Source organism: Mesoplodon mirus (genome assembly GCF_964341445.2).
Source record: "Mesoplodon mirus genome assembly, chromosome: 11".
In the NCBI taxonomy this organism is placed as follows: Eukaryota; Metazoa; Chordata; class Mammalia; order Artiodactyla; family Ziphiidae; genus Mesoplodon; species Mesoplodon mirus.
Window position 1 is genome coordinate 90543614 of NC_138987.1, and position 27293 is coordinate 90570906.

At 39.9% G+C, this 27293-nt stretch overlaps 1 long non-coding RNA gene across 1 annotated transcript; it reads left to right on the forward strand.

Moving 5' to 3' along the window:
• Window positions 1-44: 44 nt before the first annotated feature.
• On the forward strand, window positions 45-15850 carry LOC309811775. The gene is made up of 3 exons (XR_014295255.1): window positions 45-206; window positions 13113-13291; window positions 15656-15850. It is a non-coding gene; the product is annotated as an uncharacterized lncRNA (long non-coding RNA).
• The last annotated feature ends 11443 nt before the right edge of the window (window positions 15851-27293 follow it).

Sequence of the window (27293 nt, forward strand, 5' to 3'; positions counted from 1 at the left end):
CGCTGAGCGTCCGCCGGAAGTGACGATCCGGCGGGAAGGCGGGTTTGCCAGGGAGAAGAGGCTTAGTGGAGCCAGAAGGACGGCAGCGCGCAGGCGCGAGATCAGCGTTCGTTGAGCACGTGACGCTGGCCCTGTGCCCGCTACGCACGGCGCCTGGCGGCGCTTTAAGCTCTGGATCAAAAAGTCCCGGCGAGCAACTTTGAGCGGTCAGTGGCGGCCTTGCTGTTCTCGGACGGAGTTCGCGGGGGGCGAAAGCGGGTCCTTCTCCGCTCAGACCCTAAACCTGGCGGCCCATGTGGATTACGCACCGAGCAGTCCAACCAGTTGGACTATGCTCAGTATCAGAACATTTAAGCTGAACAACCAGAGTTGTTTCCAGCGGCGGCCCAAACCTCGAACACTAAGAACTTTTTTTTCCATCTTTGTTAACAATTATATAGGCAGCTCCTCCGGGATTGTCTACAAGGTCCTTAAGAAAAGTACTTTCCACAGCCACCCCTAATGCTGTGTAACATTCTTCCATTGCTAGTGTTCTAGAAGTATTATGTAACTTTCAAGACAGTTAAATTCAAATTACTTTTTGTTTTGAGGACTTCGGAGGACTCTAGAGCAGTGGTCCTCAAATTTTTGGATGAAATACCCACATCAATAAAACTTGAGTCCGCACTCCAAGTCTATGGATAATAATTTGTAAATTACGTACATGTTAGTGCATAGACAAAAACAGAAATAATAGAAGAATCTAAAAACTAAATATAAATAGAAACACTGGTATTATCTTCCTGCAGGCTGCCCACTTTGGATATCGCTGCGTTGTGTGGCATCCAGAACTGTTGATGGAGTGCTCATACAAAAGCTGTCCTGAGCGGGAAAGGTCCTTTCTCTGGGCAAGTTGTTTCTTTCCTTTGATGTTGGTTAGAAAGTCAATCGAAAACAGCAGAGATTTTTGTGGCCTATTCACTGCTTTATCCCCCAGGCCATGATATCTTGGCATATAACACATTATTATCCACACAAAAGTCTCTCAGTGTTTCCTTCTGCATCGTCTTTTGGTGATAAACATGTATCTGCATTCAAGATTCAAGTCTAGTTACTTGAATGAAGACTTGAAGTACTTCCCCATTTTATTTCCTTAGCATTTTGTTCATTCATCTATAGTAGAGTACTTACTGTATATGTTTTCCATTATCTTTTGTTCTCTCTGTGCCAACCTCACCCTGTGGTCCAGCCCACACACATACTCCATTCACATTTAAATTATGAGCTCCTTAATGGGAAAGGTTATGTCTTTGTCATCTTTGTACTCTTATTACCAGAAAAGTGAATGACATTTAGTGAATGCTCAACAAATGATTATTAAATAAATAGATGCATTACTGATGGAGGTAAATAAAGACACAACTCAAGTTAGAACTAGTCAGTAAAATATTAATATATGTCCATTTGTTGCTTGTGTGTAGGTAAGTTTACAACTGAAAACTTCGTTGTCTCTAAAGAATGTATAGTTCCTACTCATTTGGATTCTGAGTTCTAAGAGTATTATTATCATGATCAATTGTGTGGGGTTCAAAGTCAGTTTAACATTAGAAGACAGATTACTGCAATTAATATGATTAACCACATTAAAAGACTAAAAAAGAAAAATGATATCAATATGTATTTCATTGTATTGTATAAAAAATTTTAGACCGAATTTAATATGCATTCATTCATGATAAAAACTTAGATACCAGAACTAGAAGGGCCCTCCTTAACCTGATAGAATATCTAAAGAAGCAGCACACATAATGATGAAACACTTAATCACTCTCTATTAGGTCAGGTACAAAATAAGAATGATTACCACTATCACTCCAATACAGCATTGAACTAGATGTTTAGGTAACCCAATAAGGCATAAACGTTGCAAAGAAAATTACAAATCTGTGATTATTTAAAGATTATTTATGGAAATTACATATAAAGAAAAATCTATACATATTTTTATATTTAGATCCTTTTAAAAGATCTAGTATAAATTATTGGAATTAATGAGAGTTTAGCAAGGTTGTCGATTTTTTTTAAAAAGTGCAGTGAAAGCAATTGCATTTCTATACACTAGCAACAAACATAAAATGTAATTTAAAAATATGCCATATAAAATAGCATCAAGAGATAAAAAGTACTTGAGAATAAGTCTGACAAAGTATGTATCCCAGCAGGAAAAAGCTGGCACACTTAAAGGTGGGAATTGAGGAGAGTTTAATGAACGGATCATTTACTAAGTGGTCAGGATCAAAAGCAACCAACAAGGAGTGGTGAGGAAACCCAAGGAGAAAATAGAGTACTAAGCATAGATATGAATGGGCAACTGAAAGGGAACAGAACTCTGGCTGCAGGGGAAGGCTATGGTCAGGAGCTACAAGGCTCCAGAGAGGAATATAGCTGCAGCCAACCATCATCAGTGTGGTGCACAAGAAGGCAGGGAATGTGTATCTACTCAGATCTCCTGCCCATGCTTCCCATTGGCCAAACCTTTTCAGAGGCCAGAAGGCAAGGGAGCCCTCTGATGGAGTCCAGAAATGTCAGCCTTCTGGGACATGAACCATAGTGCAGAGGAAAAAGGGAGGATCTGGTGAAGTAAAGTGAGAATATTCAATTAATTTTCGAGGCTTCTATGGAGCATGGTAAATTTTGTTGAAAGGCATTAAGAATATGAAAATAAATGAAGAGATGGCTATATTGTGTTCATATATTTGAAGATTCAATATTGGGAAAACGTCAGTGCTCTCCTCTTATGGCCGGTGTCCCCCACCAGATTCATATGTTCAATTACTAACCACCAGTACCTCAGAATGTGACTGTTTTTGGAGGTAAGACCTTTTGAGAGGCAATAAAGGCAAAATGAGATCGTATGGGTGGGCCCTAATCCAATATAACTGGTGCCTTCTTAGAAGAGGGCACAGACAACACAGACCACTGGATGACCACATGAGGACACAGTGAGCAGGCGGCCACCTGCAAGCCAAGGAGAGAGGCCTCAGAAGAAACCAAACCTGCAACATTTTTTTTTTGGCCGCACCAAACGACTTGAAGGATCTTAGTTCCCTGACCAGGGATCAAACCTGTGCCCCCTGCAATGGAAGCATGGAGTCCTAACCACTGGGTCACCAGGGAATTCTCAACCCTGCAACACCTTGATCTTATACTTCTAGCCTCCAGAACAGTGAGAAATACATTTCTGTTGCTTAGGCCACCCAGTGTGTGGTATTTTGTTATGGCAGCTCTAGCAAACTAACACATCCCCGAACTGAAATACAGATTCAATAGAATTCCAAACCAAAGCCCCAACTGTTTAAAACTTTACATGCTCATGTTAATAGTTACATAGAATGGAAGAAGACCAAAACTACCTGACACACCCCAAAAGAAGAAAAACAAGGAAAGAAGACTTCTCTAGCTAGATATCACAGATATTTTGATGTTATAATAAACACTGTGGCAATGGCACAGGGCTTAGAAAAGAAAAAAGGGACAAAATAATAGTCCATATAGATAGAAATCCAATCAATGGCAAAGCTGCACTGTGGATCAGCTGGAAAAGAATAATTTCAGTAAAGCTCCTGAGGGAGCTCGGAGGTGGATATCTCCCTATTTAAGCTTCCAGATGAGGACACAGCTGGCCAGCACCTTGATTTCAGCCTTGTAAAATGCTGGGCAGAAGTCCAGTTAAAACAAGCTAGACTCCTGACACACAGAAAAACTGGGATAACAGATGTGTGGTGTTTTAAGCTGTTAATTTTTAAAAATTAAGGTATTGAGGTATAATTGACGTATAACATTATATTAGTTTCAAGTGTACAATATAATAACTCGATATTTGTATATATTGTACAATGATTACCTTAATAAGTCTAGTGAACATTAGTCACCATACAAAGTTCAGATATTTCTTCTTGTGATGAGAACTTTTAAGATGTATTCTCTTAGCAACTTTCAAATATGCAATACAGTATTATTAACTATAGTTACCATGCTGTACATTACATCCCCAACACTGATTTATTTTATAAGTGGAATTTTGTACCTTTTGCCCCCATCCCTCGTCTCTGGCAACTACCAATCTGTTCTCAGTATCTATGAGCTTTTTTTTTTAAATTTATATTCCACATTTAAGAGAAATCATACAGTGTCTTTCTCCATCTGACTTATTTCATTTGGCATAATACCCTCAAGGTCCACTTATGTTGTCACAAATGGCAGGATTTCATTCTTTTTTATGGCTGAACAATTTTCCATTTTATATATATATACATATATATGTATATATATATACATATATATATGTATATATATATATATATATATATATTTGGCACATTTTCTTTATCCATGCATCCATCAGTGGACACTTAGGTTGTTTCCATATGTTGGCTACTTGTAAATAATGCTAAATAAACATGGGAGGACAGATATCTCTTTGAAATACTGATTTCATTTCCTTTGGATATATACTCAGAAGTGGGACTGCTGGATGATATGGTAGTTCTATTTTTAATTTTTTGAGGAACCTCTGAACTGTTTTCCATAGTAACTGCACCAATTTACATTCCCAACAACAGTGCACGTTGGTTCCCCTTTCTCCACACCTTCACCAACACTTGTTATCTCTTCTTTTTGATAGTAGCCATTCTAACAGGTATAAAGTGATATCTCCTTGTGGTTTTGATTTGCATTTCCTTGATGATTAGTGATGTTGAGTACCTTTTCATGTACCTGTGGGGCATTGTATGTCTTTGTTGGAAAAATGTCTATTCAGTTCCTCTGCACATTTTAAAATTAGATTGGTTGAGTTTTTGCTATTGAGGTGTATGCATTCTTCATATATTTTGGTATTAACCCCTTATCATATATATGGTTTGCAAATATTTTCTCCCATTCATTTTGTTATTTCTTTTACTGTGCAGCTTTTTAGTTTATGATTTTAGAATGAAATCCACTGCTTGTAGGGTGTGAAATCTCAAATTATATTCCAAGTGAAGAGAAGGGAGGCAGTTAATATGGATAATTTTGATATTGCTTCTACCTTAGTGTTTTGGACCAAAGATCAGCTGTGGTGGGTTTTTTTTTAATAACATCTTTATTGGAGTATAATTGCTTTACAATGTTGCATTAGTTTCTGTTGTACAATAAAGTGAATCAGCTATATGTATACATATATCCCCATACCCCCTCCCTCTCGATACCTCCCACCCTCCCTATCCCACCCTCTGTGGTGGTTTCGTGGATGGAGACAGAGGTAGAAAGTGATGGAGATAGAGATAGAGATAGAGTTAGAGACAGTTTGATGGAATAAAAAAGATCCCCTTCCTCCACCATCACTTACACTTTTCTGAGAGGAAATATTACATTGTCAGAAAGAATCCATTTGAAGCTGGCATTTTCCCTAAGTGATTCATACAGAGTAATTCCAAACTAAAGCAATGGTTCTAGTAACATGGACATGCTCAGGAAAAAGCCAGAAGATCCCTATCTAGGAATTCAAAGGTTACTTTTTCCCAAAAAAGTAGAGTCAAAGTCACATCAGGGCTTCCCTGGTGGTGCAGTGGTTGAGAGTCCGCCTGCCGGTGCGGGGGACACGGGTTCGTGCCCCGGTCCGGGAGGATCCCACGTGCTGCGGAGCGGCTGGGCCCATGAGCCATGGCCGCTGAGCCTGCGCGTCCGGAGCCTGTGCTCCGCAACGGAAGAGGCCACAACAGTGAGAGGCCTGCGTACCGAAAAAAAAAAAAAAAGTCACATCAATATGAAGATTATACCTTCCTCATATAATGCTAGATTGTGTTGTCTTGGGAAGAAAACTCATGGAAGTGAGTTGCCTTTGTTCTTTTATAAATCAAGTGGAAATTGGTAGGAGTGCCCACTGACGAAGCGACCAATCTGGAATCAGAGCACTCATCACCTTTACCCCACAAAGCCAGAGCCCGCAGGGCCACAGGCGAGCTCCTCTGTCCCTCTGGGAAACCTCAGGCCCAGGAAAACCCCGTCACCTTGTGAACAAAGCCTGTGTAGTTAACCACACACAAGAACGTGGCTCCTTTCTCAAGTGGCGAGAAGTTGAATTTCCCTGAGAAAATGGGTGGAGACCCTTGATGGTGGAGGCTTGAGCAAGGTCTGCAGGAAGAGGGTTAGAGTTTGGGGAGATAGAGTTCAGAAACAAAGGACAACAATCTGAAGCCCTGAGGCTTTCCCTCTTCCTCTCTCCCTTGTGTGGCACAAGAGAAAGAATTAGGTAAAGCCACAGCTTCTAGGTTTTTATACTTTGTACTGCTGGGAAATGCTTATTTAACTCTTCTCTAAAAAGAGCTGCTGAAACGGCCATTGTAGCACAGTGTTTATTTAGTCTAGAATATAGAGTGGTGGCCCTTAGAAAGAGGGTCAGGCCAAATTAGGGCTGAAGGTGCACTTTTTCACCCAACTCCTCTAGGGTCAAGTCAGGAGATAGAAACTACACAAGAGATAGAAACTACACAAGTTATTTGAGTAGAAAGAACTTAATATAAGGAATAGTCATATAGATAGAAAGGTGATAACAACTAAATGAGTAAAAAGAGAACTCTAAGGAATCGTGGAAATAGCAACTTCTGGAAGCGTGTACCATCCCTAGGTCTGAAGGAGCAAAGGGAACAGAAAGAAAAACTTAGAAATTTATAGAGGGGTCCCTGGGGTGCTGAAACCCAGACCTCTGAGGAGGAGACACCGGATTGTTGGCCGCTGGTTTCTGTGCGGGGGTGGGGTAGGGATGAGGCTGGTTCTACAAGTGCTGAAAAAATTGCAAATTGGAGTCAGTGGTGGCTACAGATAAGGCATGACGTCTACAGGGGTGAAAAACGTGTGGCCTAAGCGATTTTCAGTAGAACCCCTATCAGACAGGAAGCCACCAAAAAGGCAAACGGGGAAGAGCAAATCCCTCTTCTTCACCAGTGTTGCAGTTTTCCTCTCATGCCCCTGCTGGAAGAGCCTGGTGGAGGAAAGATGTGATTCGTAGTCTGGGTCCCAAGGTCACCAAAGGAGACAATTAGAGGGTGGGGTGGAGCTGAGAGACATTATCTGGCCCAACAGGCAAACAGAAAATATATCTAAGTGTGTTTGTATCATCTGTGATGAACCTAAAGGAAAATTGTAGCTGCTTTTATTTTTTTAAATAAATTTATTAATTTTATTTATTTATTTTGGGCTGTGTTGGGTCTTCGTTGCCGCGCATGGACTTTCTCTAGTTGTGGCGAGCTGGGGGCTACTCTTTGTTGAGTTATGCAGGCTTCTTACCATGGTGAATTCTCTTGTTGCAGAACACAGGCTCTAGGCACGTGGGCTTCAGTAGTTGCAGCATGCGGGCTCAGTAGTTGTGGCTCATGGGCTCTAGAGCACAGGCTCAGTAGTTGTAGTGCAAGAGCTTAGTTGCTCCACGGCATGTGAGATCTTCCTGGACCAGGGCTTGAACCTGTGTCCCCTGCATTGGCAGGCGGATTCTCAACCACTGCACCACCAGGGAAGTCCCTGTAGCTGCTTCTTAACACACTTTCTGATTCCCCCACGCATACCCAATCAGCTGTATTTCCTACTGACACCATCTACCAAGATACCATTAGAGAATAATCTTTGATTCTTTTGTTTTTCATACTTTGTGTTCAATTAATTATCAACTCGCATCAATTCTACCGCTTACGCAACTTCTCCAAGCCTGTACTGTCACTAACCTAGTTTAAGCACACCTAATTTTTCACATGGCCTAATGCAACTCCTTTCTTAGTGGTATTTTCTGTCTCTGGTTTCATCTCTTTTTAGTCTAGTGATTCTCACCCCAAGCTGTATAATAATACCATCTGGGAAACTATTTAAAAGATTTCATTCCCAAGGATCTTGATTTAATTGGTTTGGACTGGAGTTGGGGATCAGTATTTTTAAAGCTCCCTAGGTAGTTCTAAAGTGCAGCCAGGGCTTCCCTGGTGGCGCAGTGGTTAAGAATCCGCCTGCCAATGCAGGGGACACGGGTTCGAGCCCTGGTCCTGGAAGATCCCACATGCTGCGGAGCAACTAAGCCCATGGGCCACAACTACTGAGCCTGTGCTCTATAGCCCGTGAGCCACAACTACTGAGCGCGCGAGCCTAGAGTCCATGCTCCACAACAAGAGAAGCCACTGCAATGAGAAGCCCACGCACAGCAATGAAGACCCAACACAGCCAAAAATAAATAAATAAAATAAATAAATAAATAAAAAATAAAGTGCAGCAAGCTTGGAGAACCATTATTTCAGTCTGCTCTCTATATTAGTATCAAATTACTTGTTTTTATTATTGTGTGCTCTCCAAACCCAATAACATCAGTCCATTACCCCAAATTCCTCAATAGTTATCCCTATCAACAGACAACATACCCAACTGGCATACCCATGGTTCTTCTTGGCCCAGTTTCCACATACCTCTCCAACTCCTGTTCATTCTTCTCACTGAAGTTAAACTTCTAACTTCACTTTCCAACAGTATTGAGCCACTTGCGATTTCCTAAACATAAGATATTCTCTCATTTATCCATGCAATGCATGGTTTATTCCCTCCAGGAAAGGAACTTCCCCGAACAATAGCAAGTTTTAATCACATGGTTAAAAACACATAGTGTAACTTTAATGTTTTAAAGCGCCCTTCAAACATTACTTTCTGAGATGTCAGTTGTATGAACATTTGTGAATACGTAGAAAATGAGTTGAAAGAAATTCATTAAAATGTTAACTGTGTTGTCTCTAGGCAGCAGGGTTATAGATTTTACTTTCTTCTCTGTACCTTTCTGTAGTTTAGAAATTTTCTACAATGGCATGTGTTACACTTTTAAACAGAAAAAAAGTAATAGAATGTATTGGCAAAATCATTTATGTGTTTTAAAGCACTGTATATATCAAAATATCTGAATCTACTTGATTCTGAATTAAGAAACAAGTGTTTGATTAATAAAATAGTATAATGAGGAATGCTAACCTTTGCTTAAAGAGTTTTAACCCTGCCCCCCACTTCCTACACAAAAATGTATTTTTCCTTTATCCACTAGATGGCACACTCTTCCCATGTATTGCCCCATTTATAATGCTGAAGAAACTTTGAAGGGATTGTGCATGGTTTACATAAATATTTTTATTTTTAAACTGACACATTATAATATATTGCTTGTATTTATAAGATATTTGATTACACACTAAGAAAATTGTGGGTTTTAATTATCTAAAATTTACATCAATTTCCTTATAGACACCTTATATTTATTTGTATTGTCCCAACCAATTCTGCTCCAGTTAGCCCCATCTCACTACTTAAAAGGTGGCAGAAATTCCCTTCACCCTTGAATTCCTTTTGCTTTTTTCCTTGATTTACACCTTTAGGCTTGCAGATGATACCCAGAGGAATTACTTAGTCTAGCTGGTATTATCAAGACTAAGAGACCGCCACCAACCTTCTGCGTATAGCAACTCTGCATTGGCAGAGACCTAAGAGCTGGGTCAAATTGAACCAAACTTCCCAAAGCCAGAGAGTGGAAGGAGAAAAGATATTCCTGTGGGGAATGTCCTGAAGGTACATATCTGTGTCAGAATGATTTTAAATCTTGTCTGAAATAATGTATTCAAGAGTATTAATGAATATTCCCAAGATTTTAGGGGATAATAGATCATTAGGCAAAATCTAAAACATTAACTGTTGCCCATTTCTCACTGATGTTTGCATGTAGGGTATTACAGGCATCAAAGAAATCTCCGATTCTTTCCAGTTAGTTTCTCTTTCTCTAGCCCTTTCTTTCCAAAGTCCAATTGCCTGTCAAAAATGGTTCCACTCTCTGACTCACTTTTCTTAGATGATGACTTATCTGCCTGGCACTACATTTTCAATTTCCAATAAACAGCACTCAGGGAATGAGTCAAATTCAGTAGCCTTGGAGCTGTTTTTCTGCCCAATCAACTGGGCGTTTTGCTTTCGAACACGTGAGGTACATTTCTAATGTCTAAATTTGAGGGCTGATCATTGTATGTATTAGAAAAGATATCTAAGCACATTATAATTGTCATAATTTTTTCTGATTAAAAACTATACGTTCTTTATAAAATTTTTGAAAGACTCTAAAAGCTCAAAGAAGGAAAATTAAAATTGCTCATAATTTCCCCATCCAGGGAAAGTACCCTATAAGAGGTTATTTAAACCACCTATAAGGGTTTGCATTTAGAGAAGTAAGTCTAGTATCTCTGCATTCTCATCATTTTTCCCTAGTGAAATTTTATTACGTGGAGTTCTATTGCTATTGTGAATGATTTTAAAGAGAGTAACAAAAATATAGTCTGTTTTGGTTTTAAACTAGATGTCAGCCTATATTTAAAAGCAAGCCACTTTTAAATTATTAACATTTTATTTTCTCTGCCTTACGTTTAAGGTTAAATATTCTTCTTCTCATTTATATTAACACTTGGGGCTTACAAATGAACTCTGAGGCATGCACTGTAGCTATTTGAATCGATCTTTCTTAGGATAACAGAAACTCTGAATGCTGTTCTTACTATTCCACAATTTTCTGTAGGGCCTCAGCAAGTTAATTATCTTCTTTGTGTGCTTAATCCTCTTAGAGTGCAACCCTCATCACTTCTGCGTGCCATGCCATTCTGCGAGGATGAATGTTTCCCTTCATCCCCTGTGTATAGAAATGGGGAATAAAAGAGAACATTAAAATAAGAGAACAGGGAGCCTCAGTTTTGCATCAACCTAAGAAATATGGATTCAATGTCCATGGAATTGAAAATGTCTGCTTCAATTCTTTAGGACATTTCAGAGCATAATTTGAATTTTAAAATAAGAAGATTAGAAATCAATATTCAAAATTAACATTGGTTGCTTTCAATTATTTTCCTCTTTTATTCAAACAAATAAACCTAAAAGTAACACCATCTGTGCCTATTAGTTTCTATTTGCTGTAAGTGTAAAGTGAATTTCAAAATAAATGGAGCTATAAATTTCTTTCAAAACGTTTTATAATAATTCATTCAAAGAACATATGTGGAGCACAGAGACACACAGTCTTTACTTAGAGTCTAATGAAGGAGTCAGAAAAATGTAGAGTGAAATGTATCAAAAAATATCTGTTTAGTGCTGCTGTGGTCCAGGGGTTGTCTTAAAGATTAGGGGTAGAGCAGTGAACAAGACATACAAACATTCTGCTTTCACTGCACTTACGTTTCAGCGGGGGCAGACAGAGAGTAGGTAAATACAGGGGTCCCTTGGTGTCAGCAGGGGATGGGTTCACAGACCCACCACAGATACGAAAATCGGCAGATGCTCAAGTCCCTTTTATAAAATAGCACGGTATTTTTGTGCTATATAAATAGTTGTAAATCCAGTGTAAACGCTGTGTAAATAGTTGCTGGTGTGACGCAAATTTAAGTTTTGCTTTTGGAACTTTCCCGGAATTTTGTTTTTCAAATGTTTTCCGTCCAAGGTTGGTTGAATCTGCAGATGCAGAACCTTGCGGGTACAGAGAGGCAGACTAATCAAATAACATGTATGATGGGGCACGTGGTGATGAGAGATATGGAGAAAAACAGTGGGATAGAGGGAGGGTCATTGATTAAGTCACATTTTAGCAAAGTCCCGAGGGAAATTAAGGAGTAGCCCTGTGGCTACCTGCATGAAGAGCATTTCAGGGGACGGGAGGGGCAAGGAGGCCACCGAGGCTTGAGTGGAGTGATCAAGGTGGAGACGGTAGCAGGTTACCATAAGGGAGGTAGCGGGTTGCTGGCAGGGGCACAGGGGGAGGCCATGTAGGTCTTTGTGAGCATTGTAAGGACTTTGGCCATCACTTAGAATGAATTGAGTAGCCCACTGGAGAGTTTTGAATGAAAGAGTGAGAAGATCTGGGGTAACACAGGGACACAAATTAGGAGCATAGTGCAATAACCCCCAGGAAAAAGGATGGAAACTTGTACTAGAGTGGGAGCAGTGAGGGTGAGAAGAGATGGTCAGAGTCTAGATATGCTTTGAAGGACACATAGCCAAAATATGCTGATGGATTGGATGGAGGCTGTGAGAGAGAGTCAAGTTTTGTTTTTTAATAAAGACACATTGGGAATTCCCTGGTGCTCCAGTAGTTAGGACTCCATGCTTCCATTTCAGGGGGCACAGGTTCCATCCCTAGTCAGGATGCCTGCAAGCCATGCAGTGTGGCCAAAAATAAAAAAGAGATATATTAACATGTATGAAATGCCCCTATTCTGTTGTGTAAAATACAACTTGCATTATGCTTTGACCAGTGTTATTCCAGCAACTTCCCAGAAGTTAGTTTTCATTTTTCTAAAACCTAATTTCTTATGGTTTTATCACTCATTTGTCCTGCTAAGTCCTCCTTCCTACAGCAAAACTTTGCAATTCCAATGGAATACAATTGAGCACATGGGGATCTAAATTTTGTCTGAAAAGACAATATAATTTAAAATCCTGACTCATCAAATTATCTCTGGAAAGCAAATAAACCAATTCTCTTCTCATTAATACCCAGCATTATATAATGAACATTGAGGTCTCCTCTTTTCATGCCTATTTCTACAATTTTCACAGAAGAGAACATGTGCTCTTCTTTAATCTTATTACAGGAATCCATCACAACTGAAAATGTATTCAATCCTTCTCCAGTAAGCAACAACCTAGACACTATAATAAACCCTCTGAGAAGCAAACAATTTTTGTGCTTCTTTCCCTATGTAGTGAATGCTTTGCTCAGAGGAAAATTTTGTTACTATTTGGTTAATCCATAGATGGGCATGGCAGCTTGTAGAGGAGCCCGTATTAGTTTCTCTGGGCTGCCAAAACGAAGTACCACAAACTGGGTAGCTTAGAATAACAGAAATTTATTCTCTCACAATTCTGGAGGCCAGACATCCAAAATCAAGGTGTTGGCAGGGCTGTGCTCTCTCTCAAAGTTCTAGGGAAGAATCTGTTTTATTTCCTTAGCTTCTGGTGTTCCCAGCAATCCTCAGTGTTCCTTGCCTGTAAATGCATCACTCCAGTCCTTGCCTCTGTCCCCATGTGATGTTCTGTCTGTGTGTCTTATGTTTTAGATTACTTCTGGTTCATTATAAAAGGATATAACTCAGGAACAACTGGCAAAAGAGATGCACAGGGCAAGGTGTGTGGGAAGGAATGTGGCGCTTCTCTGTCCTCTCTGGGAGTGTCACTATCCTAGTACCTCCACATGGTCACCAACCTGGAATCTCCAGAGTCAAGATTTCTGGTCCAAGTAATATCATTTTTTAGTTAATGAGAAGCTGAGTTGATAATTTTATACTATGGCATAGCTCATGTAATTTCTTTAAAACCAAGGTCACAGGGACTTCCCTGGTGGTCCAGTGGTAAAGAATCCGCCTTCCAATGCAGGATATGTGGGTTTGATCGCTGGTTGGAAAACGAGGATCCCACATGCCACGGGGCAACTAAGCCTGTGCGCTTCAACTACTGAGCCCACATGCCTCAACGAGAGAGCCCGCCTGTCGCAGACCACAGAGCCCAGCACCCTGGAGCCCAGCACCACAACTAGAGAGAGAAAACCCACACGCATAGCTAGAGAGAAGGCTGAGCACTGCAACAAAGAGCTTGTGTGCCGCAACAACAACAAAAAAGATCCCGAACCCCACAACGAAGACCTGATGCAGCCAAAAATAAAAAACAAAACAAAACAAAAAAACCAAGGTCACAGATTCTGCCAAAAAGGGTTTATTTTCTTTCCAAGCCATAATATATGAAACACTCTGTATAATTGGTTAAGACTCCTGTATTCTTCAATCAGAAAAAGAACAAAAAGGCCTTGTTCTGTAATGACGATCAGGCTCCACCACTATTTCTACGGAAGATCCTACCAGATCTTTTGGATTTGTTCTCAAGTCCCCAGGTCATTCACCAGACCCCGATACAAATTTGGGAATGAGCCAAGTGGAAGACCATGTTCATCTACTACATTTAATAAAAGTAATTCAAAACTTTGGTTGCATCATTCAAATGGTGCAATGTTCCAGACTCTAGTGAACCAGAGTTTTGCATTACCTATACGAAGAGACAGTGCTTGTCTGGGGAGTACTGTCTGGCAGACCCTCGCGTGTAGGCAAACCTCATCTAAACCGTGCAGGAATGACTGGGGCCTCATTAACTCTTTCAGTCATGGCTCCAACAGCTGTTTGAGGCTTTCCTTCCTCAGGCCATTATTGGTTTGGGAATTCATTGGGGCTTAAGCCTGCAGGTGGGGCCTCTCTGTGAGCAGAGGGGTCTGGGGATGGCAAAGACAAAGGGAGTGAGGTGGGGACTGGTGCCTTATCACAGTTGTTCCTGAATATCACCTTTTTAAATATTCAAAAGCCATCAGCAACTTTACTAGCTCTTTAAACGAGGGGCACTGGGACACATCACTTCTACTGCCACTGTCATACCTGGGCCCTCAGAAGAGGTATGATTCATTTAAGAAGTACTTTCCGAGTACTTAAATTGACTCTTGACTGTCCTGGGGCTAAGGACTCAGTGTGAACAAGAGCTCCACTATCATGGTGCTTACATTCTGTCAGGAGAGACAAGCAACAAACAAGTATATATGTTAATTACATTATTTCCCCAAATGATAAGGACTGTGAAAGAAATAAACAGCATGATGTAGTAGAGTTACTTTGGTTAGGGGGTGGGTAGGGCTGGGGAGGCTTCTTGGAATCAGTCAACAGAGAGATGACATTTGATATGAGACCCGAAGGGTGCCAAGGAACATGTCATGTTAACTTAATATACGGTCATTTAAAGTCCAGTGTGCATAAACCTGGTATTAGGTCTTGGGAAAGGGGTACTGAGATTAAAATATGAAGATGAAGAAGACATGCTCCTTGCCATCTGGAGCCTAATATCTAATGCAGAAGACCGGTATAGTATATGTTAATAGCCATAATTCACAGTAGAAGTGCTATACGAGAGATGTAAACAAAATGCCAAAGTAGTACAGAAAGAAAGGGATAGTTCTCATTAAAGTATTTGGAGGATTTGGGAGATGAGCTTCACAGATGAGGTGACAGCTGAGCTTGGCAATAACAATATAGCTCATAGTCATCAAGCCCTGGCTATGTGTCAGCCCCTATGCTAATGGGATTTACAGGAATTCTCCCACTTAATCTCGCTAACCCTAAAAGGTAGATACTATTAATCAGCCTCATTTCACAATAAATACATGAAATGGGGTTTGAACCCAGTTCGTCTAAGTGTATAGCTCATTCTTATACAGATACTATGCACCTAAATAAGATAATCAGTTGGTTAGCTGTGTTTTCTCTCTTTAACTTATTCTTTTGGTGTTGTATATCATCTAAACAATTCTTACCACATAATTCTGAGTCATAGTATCATTCCCAAGATACATGAACATAATAAAAACATTTCAAGCAATGAGGCAGAGTTGATAGCTCCCCAAACTGAAGAATGCACAAGTTATTAGGATAAAGTGCATCACAAATGTCTTGGTTTACCGTTTTCTAAACAGAGTTTAATTTTATTTATTTCACCTGAAATTGATGTTTAAAGTAAATGCTTATGTGTAAACAAAAAGGGAAGTTAATCCCTTTTTAAATTCTTTCTGCAGACCATCAAGCTACAAACAGCAATTCTGTAAACCCACAAAGCCAGCAAAAGATCCATAACCTGAGTAGGATGCCAGTGGATAGAAATGGGACTCTTACTGGAAACCTAATGTGTGGTCTTTAGACTTGCGTTATGCTTTCTTGGGAAAACAAGATGGTAGTTTATATAGTTTGTATTTGGAAGGAAATAAAATTACTCTGGCACATATTATATTATCTATTTCTTTTCTTTTGTCTTTTATGAAACAATAATATTTTTGTGACCCTGGAGATGTAAAATTGTCACACGTTGATTTATTTGTTATTTTCTGCCTGTGATAGATGATGGATGATCTTAAAAGTTACATTCTGCTATATTCTAGGTAGTGACGCTGAGTTAAAGATAAGACTATGAAATTTGAACAGAAGGCATTGAGTATTAATTTTGAGCATCTCTGATTTAAGTTTACCTAGGTGCTGGCTGTGATTTTTCCCAGCCCTTTACAACTTATGTTCTAGCATAATAAATTGAGGAGCACAGTTTGTATTCTAGGAAATTGATGCCTATTTCTAAAAATTGGCCATCTCAGCAGAGAGGATATAAACTGAATAAGATTGTCAATTTGACTGTCTCACTTTTGTGAAACATTCTTTGAAGACATGTTGGGGGATTATTTTTGTTTGCTTGTTTTTCTTCCCTCTTCAAAAGCTGGGAAAAAAAGATGATACATTGACAGAATATAGATTTGACAATCAATCAGCATTCAACCTAGATACTGCTATGGGATCTAATGTGATATGGTAATACATGAAATTATATGCATGTTATGCACTGTTACCTTATAAATTGTGATAATTATATGTTATATGTAATACACATATAATATTTAATATAATGCATATTAATGTATATCATATATTATATAAAATAATACATTATTATTATAATATATGATATAATGTATAATGATTTGATATTTTAATACATAAAAGCAATTTCCTACTATCTCTCTTTTTTAGGTTGAGGTAAAACTGGTATATACCATTATGTAAGTTTCAGGCATACAATACCATGATTTGACGTTGGTGTTCATTACACACTGATCATCACCAAAAGTCTAGGTACTATTCATCACCATATACTTGACCCCCCTTTAGCCATTTTGCCTACCTCTCAATCCCCTTCCTCTCTGGTAATCACCAATCTGTTCTCTGGGTTTATGAGTATTATTTTGTTTGTTCATTCATTTCTGTTTTTGTTTTTTTAAATTCCACATATGAGTGAAATCATACAGTTTTTGTCTTTCACCTTCTGACTTATTTCACTTACCATAATACCTTCAGTGTCCATCCATGTTGTTGCAAATGGCAAGATTTCATTCTTTATTATGGCTGAGTAGTATTCCATTGTGTACATATACCACATCTTCTTTACCCATTCATCCAAAGATGGAGACCTCGGTTAACTATTTCCATATGTTGGCAATTGTAAATTATGCGACTATGAACATTGGAGTGCATATATCTTTTTTTGGGGGGGGTTTCATTGTGTCTTTGTTGTTGCCTGAGGGCTTTCTCTGATTGTGGTGAGCGGGGGCTACTCTTCATTGTGGTGCATGGGCTTCTCATTGTGGTGGCTTCTCTTGTTGCAGAGCACGGGCTCTAGGCACATAGGCTTCAGTAGTTGCAGCACACAGGCTCAGTAGTTGCAGCACGTGGCTCTAGGGCACTTGGGCTTCAGTAGTTGTGGGGATGGGATTAGTTGCTCCATGGCAGGCCAGGGCTCGAACCCATCTCCCCTGCACTGACAGGCGGATTCTTAACCACTGCACCACCAGGGAAGGCCCTGGAGTGCATATATCCTTTTGAATTAGTGTTTTCTTATTCTTTGGATAAATACCCAGAAGTGAAATAGCTGGATTGTATGATTCCTACTACCTTCAAACATTTGAGGAGAGATAGAAAATAGTTGCACTAATCAGAATTGGAGAGGCATATGGGTTGGCATTTGGATTATGTGAATGATCCAGAATTATCTTACGTATAGTCACTTGGCACTTTTGTCACTGTAGCAGACTGTGATTTTTTAAAGACAATTACAATAGTATCTCTTATCCACATGCTCTTCAAGACCCTTGCCACTACCCAAAATGTGTAAGTCTCTTCCCTGTGAACCTGGGAAAGCCATTGTGACTGTTTCAAGCAAAGTAAGGTCATAAACATGCCTTCCATCTCCACCTGTCTCCTTGGGATTCTCACTATTGGAGCAACAACTGTGCTATGAAGGGGCCCAAGAAAACCATGAAGGGACCCATGTGAAGAGGAACGGAGGCCCCTGGCCACAGGTGAGCTCCTAGCTGACAGCCAGCACCAACTTTTGACTGAACCACATTGAAACTGGACCCTCCAGCCTCGTGTCATGCCAGCCCAGCTGACACCACATGGAGAAGAGATGAACCACCTGGCTGAGCCCTTTCCAGTGTGCAGATATGTGAGCAAACTAAATGACTGTCGTCACTATGGTTTAGTAAGGTTTGTCATGGGGCATTAGATAACTGATGTAGTGACCTAAAAGTTACATTAGAACATGATTTTGGAAAATAGCTCTGCTTTAATCCCTGAAAGTGGTAGCCAGTGAATATCAAGGATTTAAGTATTTCCTATGCAGGTAACATTATTGGAATCCCAATAATGTGACAGTGTTGAAGTGTTAAAGAATTTGCAGCTGTATTTTAAAACCTCCACGGTGGAGGAGCTTCAAGATGGCGGAAGAGTAAGACGCGGAGATCACCTTCCTACTCACAAATAAATCAGAAATACATCTACACGTGGAACTGCTCCTATAGAACACCTACTGAACGCTGGCAGAAGACGTCAGACCTCCCAAAAGTCAAGAAACTCCCCACGTAGCTGGGTGGGGCAAAAGAAAAAAAGGAAAAACAGAGACAAAAGAATAGGGACAGGACACGCACCAGTGGGAGGGAGCTGTGAAGGAGGAAAGGTCTCCACAGGGGTGGAAAGGGGGTGGCGGAGGGGGAAGCTTCAGAGCCACGGAGGAGAGCACAGCCACAGGGGTGCGGAGGGCAAAGCGGAGAGATTCCCGCACAGAGGATCGGTGCCAACCGGCACTCACCAGCCCGAGAGGCTCATCTGCTCACCCGCTGGGGCGGGGGTGCTGGGAGGTGAGGCTCGGGCTTTGGTCGGAGTGCAGGGAGAGGACTAGGGTTGGCGGCATGAACACAGCCTGAAGGGGTTAGTGCGCCACAGCTGGCCGGGAGGGAGTCCGGGAAAAAGTCTGGAGCTGCCGAAGAGACAAGAGACTTTTTCTTGCCTCTTTGTTTCCTGGTGCGCGAGGAGAGGGGATTCATAGCGCCGCTTAAAGGAGCTCCAGAGAAGGGCACGTGCCACGGCTAACAGCACGGTCCCCAGAGATGGGCATGAGACGCTAAGGCTGCTGCTGCCACCACCAAGAAGCCTGTGTGCGAGCACAGCTCACTATCCACGCTGCCCCTCCCAGGAGCCTGTGCAGCCCGCCACTGCCAGGGTCCCGGGATCCAAGGACAACTTCCCGGGGAGAACACCTCGGGCTGGTGCAACGTCACGCCGACCTCTGCCACCACAGGATCACCCCGCATCCGTACCCCTCCCTCCCCCCGGCCTGAGTGAGCCAGAGCCCCTGAATCAGCTGCTCCTTTAACCCCGTCCTGTCTGAGCGAAGAACAGACGCCCTCAGGCAACCTACATGCAGAGGCAGGGCCAAATCCAAAGCTAAACCCTGGGAGCTGTGCGAACAAAGAAGAGAAAGGGAAATCTCTCCCAGCAGCCTCAGAAGGAGCGGATTAAATCTCCACAATCAACTTAATGTACCTGCATCGGTGGAATACCTGAACAGACAACGAATCATCCCAAATTGAGGCAGTGGATTTTGGGAGCAACGATATATATATTTTTTCCTTTTTCTCTTTTTGTGAGTGTGTATGTGTATGCTTCTGTGTGTGATTTTGTCTGTATAGCTTTGCTTTTATAATTTGTCCTAGGGTTCTATCTATACTTTTATTATTATTATTATTACTTAAAAATTTTTTTCTTATAATTATTTTTAATAACTTTATTTGATTTTACTTTATTTTATTTTATCTTCTTCTTTCTCTCTTTTTTTTCTCCCTTTTATTCTGAGCCGTGTGGATGACAGGCTCTTGGTGCTCCAGCCAGGCGTCAGGGCTGTGCCACTGAGGTGGGAGAGCCAAGTTCAGGACACTGGTCCACAAGAGACCCCCAGCTCCATGTAATGTCAAACAGCAAAAACCTCCCAGAGATCTCCATCTCAGCGCCAAAACCCAGCTCCACTCAACGACCAGCAAGCTACAGTGCTAGACACCCTATGTCAAACAACTAGCAAGACAGGAACACAACCCCATCCATTAGCACAGAGGCTGCCTAAAATCATTATAAGGCCAGAGACACCCCAAAACACACCACCAGACGTGGACCTGCCCACCAGAAAGACAAGATCCAGCCTCACCCACCAGAACACAGGCACCAGTCCCCTCCACCAGGAAGCCTACATAACGCACTGAACCAACCTTAGCCACTGGGGACAGACACCAAAAACAATGGAAACTACGAACCTGCAGCCTGCGAAAAGGAGACCCCAAACACAGTAAGTTAAGCAAAATGAGAAGATAGAGAAGCACACAGCAGATGAAAAAGCAAGGCAAAACCCCACCATACCTAACAAATGAAGAGGAAATAGGCAGTCTACCTGAAAAATAATTCAGAATAATGATAGTAAAGATGATCCAAAATCTTGGAAATAGAATGGAGAAAATACAGGAACCATTTCACAAGGACCTAGAAGAACTAAAGAGCAAACAAACAGTGATGAACAACACAATAATTGAAATTTAAAATTCTCAAGAAGGGATCAATAGCAGAATAAGTGAGGCAGAAGAACGAATAAGTGACCTGGAAGATAAAAGAATGGAAATAACTACAGCAGAGCAGAATAAAGAAAAAAGAATGAAAAGAATTGAGGACAGTCTCAGAGACCTCTCGGACAACATTAAATGCACCAACATTCCAATTATAGGGGTCCCAGAAGAAGAAGAGTAAAAGAAAGGGACTGAGAAAATATTTGAAGAGATTATAGTTGAAAACTTCCCTAATATGGGAAAGGAAATAGTTAGTCAAGTCCAGGAAGCACAGAGAGTCCCATACAGGATAAATCCAAGGAGAAACATGCCAAGACACATATTAATCAAACTGTCAAAAATTAAATACAAAGAAAACATATTAAAAGCTGCAAGGGAAAAACAACAAATAACACACAAGGGAATCCCCATAAGTATAACAGCTGATCTTTCAGCAGAAACTCTGCAAGCCAGAAGGGACTGGCAGGACATATTTAAAGTGATGAAGGAGAAAAACCTACAACCAAGATTACTCTACCCAGCAAGGATCTCATTCAGATTTGATGGAGAAATTAAAAGCTTTACAGACAAGCAAAAGCTGAGAGAGTTCAGCACCACCAAACCAGCTTTACAATAAATGCTAAAAAAACTTCTCTAGGCAAGAAACACAAGAGAAGGAAAAGACCTACAATAAGAAACCCAAAACAATTAAGAAAATGGGAATAGGAACATACATATCGATAATTACCTTAAATGTAAATGGACTAAATGCTCCCACCAAAAGAAACAGACTGGCTGAATGGATACAAAAACAAGATCCATGTGTATGCTGTCTACAAGAGACACACTTCAGACCTAGGGACACATACAGAAAGAAAGTGAGGGGATGGAAAAAGATATTCCATACAAATGGAAACCAAAAGAAAGCTGGAGTAGCAATTCTCATATCAGACAAAATAAACTTTAAAATAAAGACTATTAGAAGAGACAAAGAAGGACACTACATAATGATCAAGGGATTGATCCAAGAAGGAGATATAACAATTGTAAATATTTATGCACCAAACATAGGAGCACCTCAATACATAAGGCAAATGCTAACAGCCATAAAAGGGGAAATCGACACTAACACATTGATAGTACAGGACTTTAACACCCCACCCTCACCAATGGACAGATCATCCAAAATGAAAATAAATAAGGAAACACAAGCTTTAAATGATACATTAAACAAGATGGACTTAATTGATATTTATAGGACATTCCATCCAAAAACAACAGAATACACATTTTTCTCAAGTGCTCATGGAACATTCTCCAGGATAGATCATATCTTGGGTCACAAATCAAGCCTTGGTAAATTTAAGGAAATTGAAATTGTATCAAGTATCTTTTCCGACCACAGTGCTATGAGATTAGATATCAATTACAGGAAAAGATCTGTAAAAAATACAAACACATGGAGGCTAAACAATACACTACTTAGTAACGAAGCGATCACTGAAGAAATCAAAGAGGAAATAAAAAAATACCTAGAAACAAATGACAATGGAGACATGATGACCCAAAACCTATGGAACGCAGCAAAAGCAGTTCTAAGAGGTAGGATTATAGCAATACAATCCTACCTTAAGAAACAGGAAACATCTCAAATAAACAAGCTAACCTTGGACCTAAAGCAATTAGAGAAAGAAGAACAAAAAAACCCCAAAGTTAGCAGAAGGAAAGAAATCATAAAGATCAGATCAGAAATAAATGAAAAAGAAATGAAGGAAACAATAGCAAAGATCAATAAAACTAAAAGCTGGTTCTTTGAGAAGATAAACAAAATTGAGAAACCATTAGCCAGACTCATCAAGAAAAAAAGGGAGAAGACTCAAATCAACAGAATTAGAAATGAAAAAGGAGAGGTAACAACTGACACTGAAGAAATACAAAAGATCATGAGAGATTACTACAAGCAACTCTATACCAATAAAATGGACAACCTGGAAGAAATGGACAAATTCTTAGAAATGCACAACCTGCCAAGACTGAATCAGGAAGAAATAGAAAATATGAACAGACCAATCACAAGCACTGAAATTGAAACTGCGAATAAAAATCTTCCAACAAACAAAAGCCAGGACCAGATGGCTTCACAGGCGAATTCTATCAAACATTTAGAGAAGAGCTAACACCTATCCTTCTCAAATTCTTCCAAAATATAGCAGAGGGAGGAACACTCCCAAACTCATTCTATGAGGCCACCATCACCCTGATACCAAAACCAGACAAGGATGTCACAAAGAAAGAAAACTACAGGTCAATTTCACTGATGAACATAGATGCAAAAATCCTCAACAAAATACTAGCAAACAGAATCCAGCATTACATTAAAAGGATCATACACCATGATCAAGTGTGGTTAATTCCAGGAATGCAAGGATTCTTCAATATATGCAAATCAATCATCGTGATACACCATATTAACAAATTGAAGGAGAAAAACCATATGATCATCTCAATAGATGCAGAGAAAGCCTTCGACAAAATTCAACACCCATTTATAATAAAAACCCTGCAGAAAGTAGGCATAGAGGGAACTTTCCTCAAGATAATAAAGGCCATATATGACAAACCCACAGCCAACATCATCCTCAATGGTGAAAAACTGAAACCATTTCCACTAAGATCAGGAAAAAGACAAGGTTGCCCACTCTCACCATTCTTATTCAACATAGTTTTGGAAGTCTTAGCCACAGCAATCAGAGAAGAAAATGAAATAAATGGAACGCAACTCAGAAAAGAAGTAAAGTTGTCACTGTTTGCACATGATATGATACTATACATAGAGAATCCTAAAGATGCTCCAGAAAACTACTAGAGCTAATCAATGAATTTGGTAAAGTAGCAGGATACAAAATTAATGCACAGAAATCTCTGGCATTCCTATACACTAATGATGAAAAATCTGAAAGTGAAATCAAGAAAAAACTCACATTTACCATTGCAACAAAAGGAATAAAATATCTAGGAATAAACCTACCTAAGGAGAAAAAAGACCTGTATGCAGAAAATTATAAGACACTGATGAAAGAAATTAAAGATGATACAAATAGATGGAGAGATATACCATGTTCTTGGATTGGAAGAATCAATATTGTGAAAATGACACTACTACCCAAAGCAATCTACAGATTCAGTGCAATCCCTATCAAACTACCACTGGCATTTTTCACAGAACTAGAACAAAAAATTTCACAATTTGTATGGAAACACAAAAGACCCCGAATAGCCAAAGCAATCCTGAGAACGAAAAACGGAGCTGGAGGAATCAGTTTCCCTGACTTCAGACTATACTACAAAGTGACAGTAATCAAGACAGTATGGTACTGGCACAAAAACAGAAATATAGATCAATGGAACAGGATAGAAAGCCCAGAGATAAACCCATGCACGTATGGTCACCTTATCTTTGATAAAGGAGGCAGGAATGTACAGTGGAGAAAGGACAGCCTCTTCAATAAGTGGTGCTGGGAAAATTGGACAGGTACATGTAAACGTATGAGATTAGAACACTCCCTAACACCATACACAAAAATAAGCTCAAAATGGATTAAAGACCTAAATGTAAGGCCAGAAACTATCAAACTCTTAGAGGAAAACATAGGCGGAACACTCTATGACATAAATCACAGCAAGATCCTTTTGGACCCACCTCCTAGAGAAATGGAAATAAAAACAAAAATAAACAAATGGGACCTAATGAAACTTCAAAGTTTTTGCACAGCAAAGGAAACCATAGGGCCTCCCTGGTGGCGCAGTGGTTGAGAGTCCGCCTGCCGATGCAGGGGATACGGGTTCGTGCCCCGGTCTGGGAGGATCCCATATGCCGCGGAGCGGCTGGGCCCGTGAGCCATGGCCGCTGGGCCTGCGCATCCGGAGCCTGTGCTCCGCAACGGGAGAGGCCACAGCAGTGAGAGGCCCGCATACCGCAAAAAGAAAAAAAAAAAAAAAAAAAAAAAAAAGGAAACCATAAACAAGACAAAAAGACAACCCTCAGAATGGGAGAAAATATTTGCAAATGAAGCAACTGACAAAGGATTATCCTCCAAATTTACTAGCAGCTCATGCAGCTCAATAACAAAAAAACAAACAACCCAATCTAAAAATGGGCAGAAGACCTAAATAGACATTTCTCCAAAGAAGATATACAGATTGCCAACAAACACATGAAAGAATGCTCAACATAATCATTAGAGAAATGCAAATCAAAACCACAATGAGGGGCTTCCCTGGTGGCGCAGTGGTTGAGAGTCCGCCTGCCGATGCAGGGGACACGGGTTCGTGCCCTGGTCTGGGAGGATCCCGCGTGCCGTGGAGCGGCTAGGCCCGTGAGCCGTGGCTGCTGAGCCTGCGCGTCCGGATCCTGTGCTTCGCGAAGGGAGAGACCACAGCACTGAGAGGCCCACATACTGCAAAAAAAAAAAAAAAAAAACCACAGTGAGATATCATCTCACACTGGTCAGAATTGCCATCAACAAAAAATCTAGAAAAAATAAATGCTGGAGAGGGTGTGGAGAAAAGGGAACACTCTTGCACACCTAGTGGGAATGTGAATTGGTACAGCCACTATGGAGAATATTATGGAGGTTCCTTAAAAAACTACAAATAGAACTACCATATGACCCAGCAATCCCACTACTGGGCATATACCCTGAGAAAACCATAATTCAAAAAGAGTCATGTACCACAATGTTCATTGCAGCTCTATTTACAATAGCCAGGAGATGGAAGCAACCTAAGTGTCCATCATCGGATGAATGGATAAAGAAGATGTGGCACATATATACAATGGAATATTACTCAGCCATAAAAAGGAACGAAATTGAGTTATTTGTAGTGAGGTGGATGGACCTAGAGTCTGTCATACAGAGTGAAGTAACTCAGAAAGAGAAAGACAAATACCGTATGCTAACAGATATATATGGAATCTAAGAAAAAAAAATGGTTCTGAAGAACCTAGGGGCAAGACGGGAATAAAGACACAGACCTACTAGAGAATGGACTTGAGGATATGGGGATGGGGAAGGGTAAGCTGTCACAAAGTGAGAGAGTGGCATAGACATATATACACTACCAAACGTAAAATAGATAGCTAGTGGGAAGCCGCCGCATAGCCACAGGGAGATCAGCTCGGTGCTTTGTGACCACCTAGAGGGGTGGGATAGGGAGGGTGGGAAGGAGGGAGACACAAGAGGGAAGAGATATGGGAACATATGTATATGTATAACTGATTCACTTTGTTATAAAGCAGAAAGTAACACACCATTGTAAAGCAATTATACTCCAATCAACATGTTAAAAAAAAAAGATCTACATTGGGTCTTTTTTTCATAGCAAAATTTTATATAATCCAAACTTTCCACATAATTATTCAATTCTTTAATTGTGCATATATAAGTTTTTACAACGTTTCTAGCCTTTCTAACTTTTCATTCATTTTAACTGTGGAGAAAAATCAGCAAATATTAAGTTTTCTAGCATTTTCCCATACGTTCCATTCTTTTTCTAGATATCAGAACTAATCTTATTGTCCTTAAGGTTAGCTCAGGACTGGGCTGTGATCCCCTGACTTGTCTGGCCAAGAAAACTCCAAATTCATTGGTTACCTTTCAAAAGATCAACTGATGTTCCTGCTAACATTTAGGAGTCTGTTAGTCTCCTGAGTCAAACGGCATCCAACAGAGATAGAATTAACAGCAAACTTGATTTCTGAACCACAGCTTAATGCAAGAAAGAAAGTAAACAATTCCTAAGAATGTGAAGAAGCACAAGTCCTTCGAGTAAAGGCTTATCCATACGACATTTTCTTCAAAGTCAAATTCTAACCTGTAAAGAGATACACTACCATTCTCTAGCAAAGCTATAATTCCCAAATTACACTGGCCTTTAGAATACTCACAATAAACCTGAACACCATAACTGCTTGAATAATTCAATTGCTAACCTAATTATTATATTGATTAAATCATTTGTTTTGATTGATTCTAAGTAATTCCTTTTTAGAGAGTATGGATTTCTTTTGAAACAGTGGTGTAAGAGAAACATTAGATTATTTGCTGCCTGCAATCAAAAAGACATACAGTGTTTGCTAAACTTATTGTAATATGCTATAGTGATTGGTTAGTCAGATAGTTTTTTAATGTATTTATCCATCTTATTCATAAAATACATCTATTATCAGAATTTATTTTTTAATATTAGAAGCAGCAATGTTGCTCAAAAGTTTTAAAAAGTTGGAAAAGGGTTCCAAAGAACAACATAAATGGATCCTCATCTTTCTGAGTAGCTGGAAAATAAAGATTTTAATTACCTGGGGTACTGCATTGCCTCAAAGATCACTCTTATCTGTGACTCCAACTCAATGATTTATAATGCTGGAATATTTACTGGAGGTTAATACAATCAGCTGCTCGAATTTCTTATAATGACTCCCCCTTTCCATTTAAAGTAATCTTTTAAATATAAATGCATAATATCCTCACATAAAGCTATAACCTACTAAATATAATTTTATAACTTATGAGTTAAATCTGATACTTTTATATTGCTTTAATGATTCAAGATCTTAGAAAATTTTAAGATCACTATTTTGAACATTGATTCTAATTGAACAAAATGGCATATGGAATATATATCATCTCTTTCAAATAACTATTGTGTTAAGCTAGGTGCTCTGAGAAGCAGATGCCAAGACAGGGTTAAA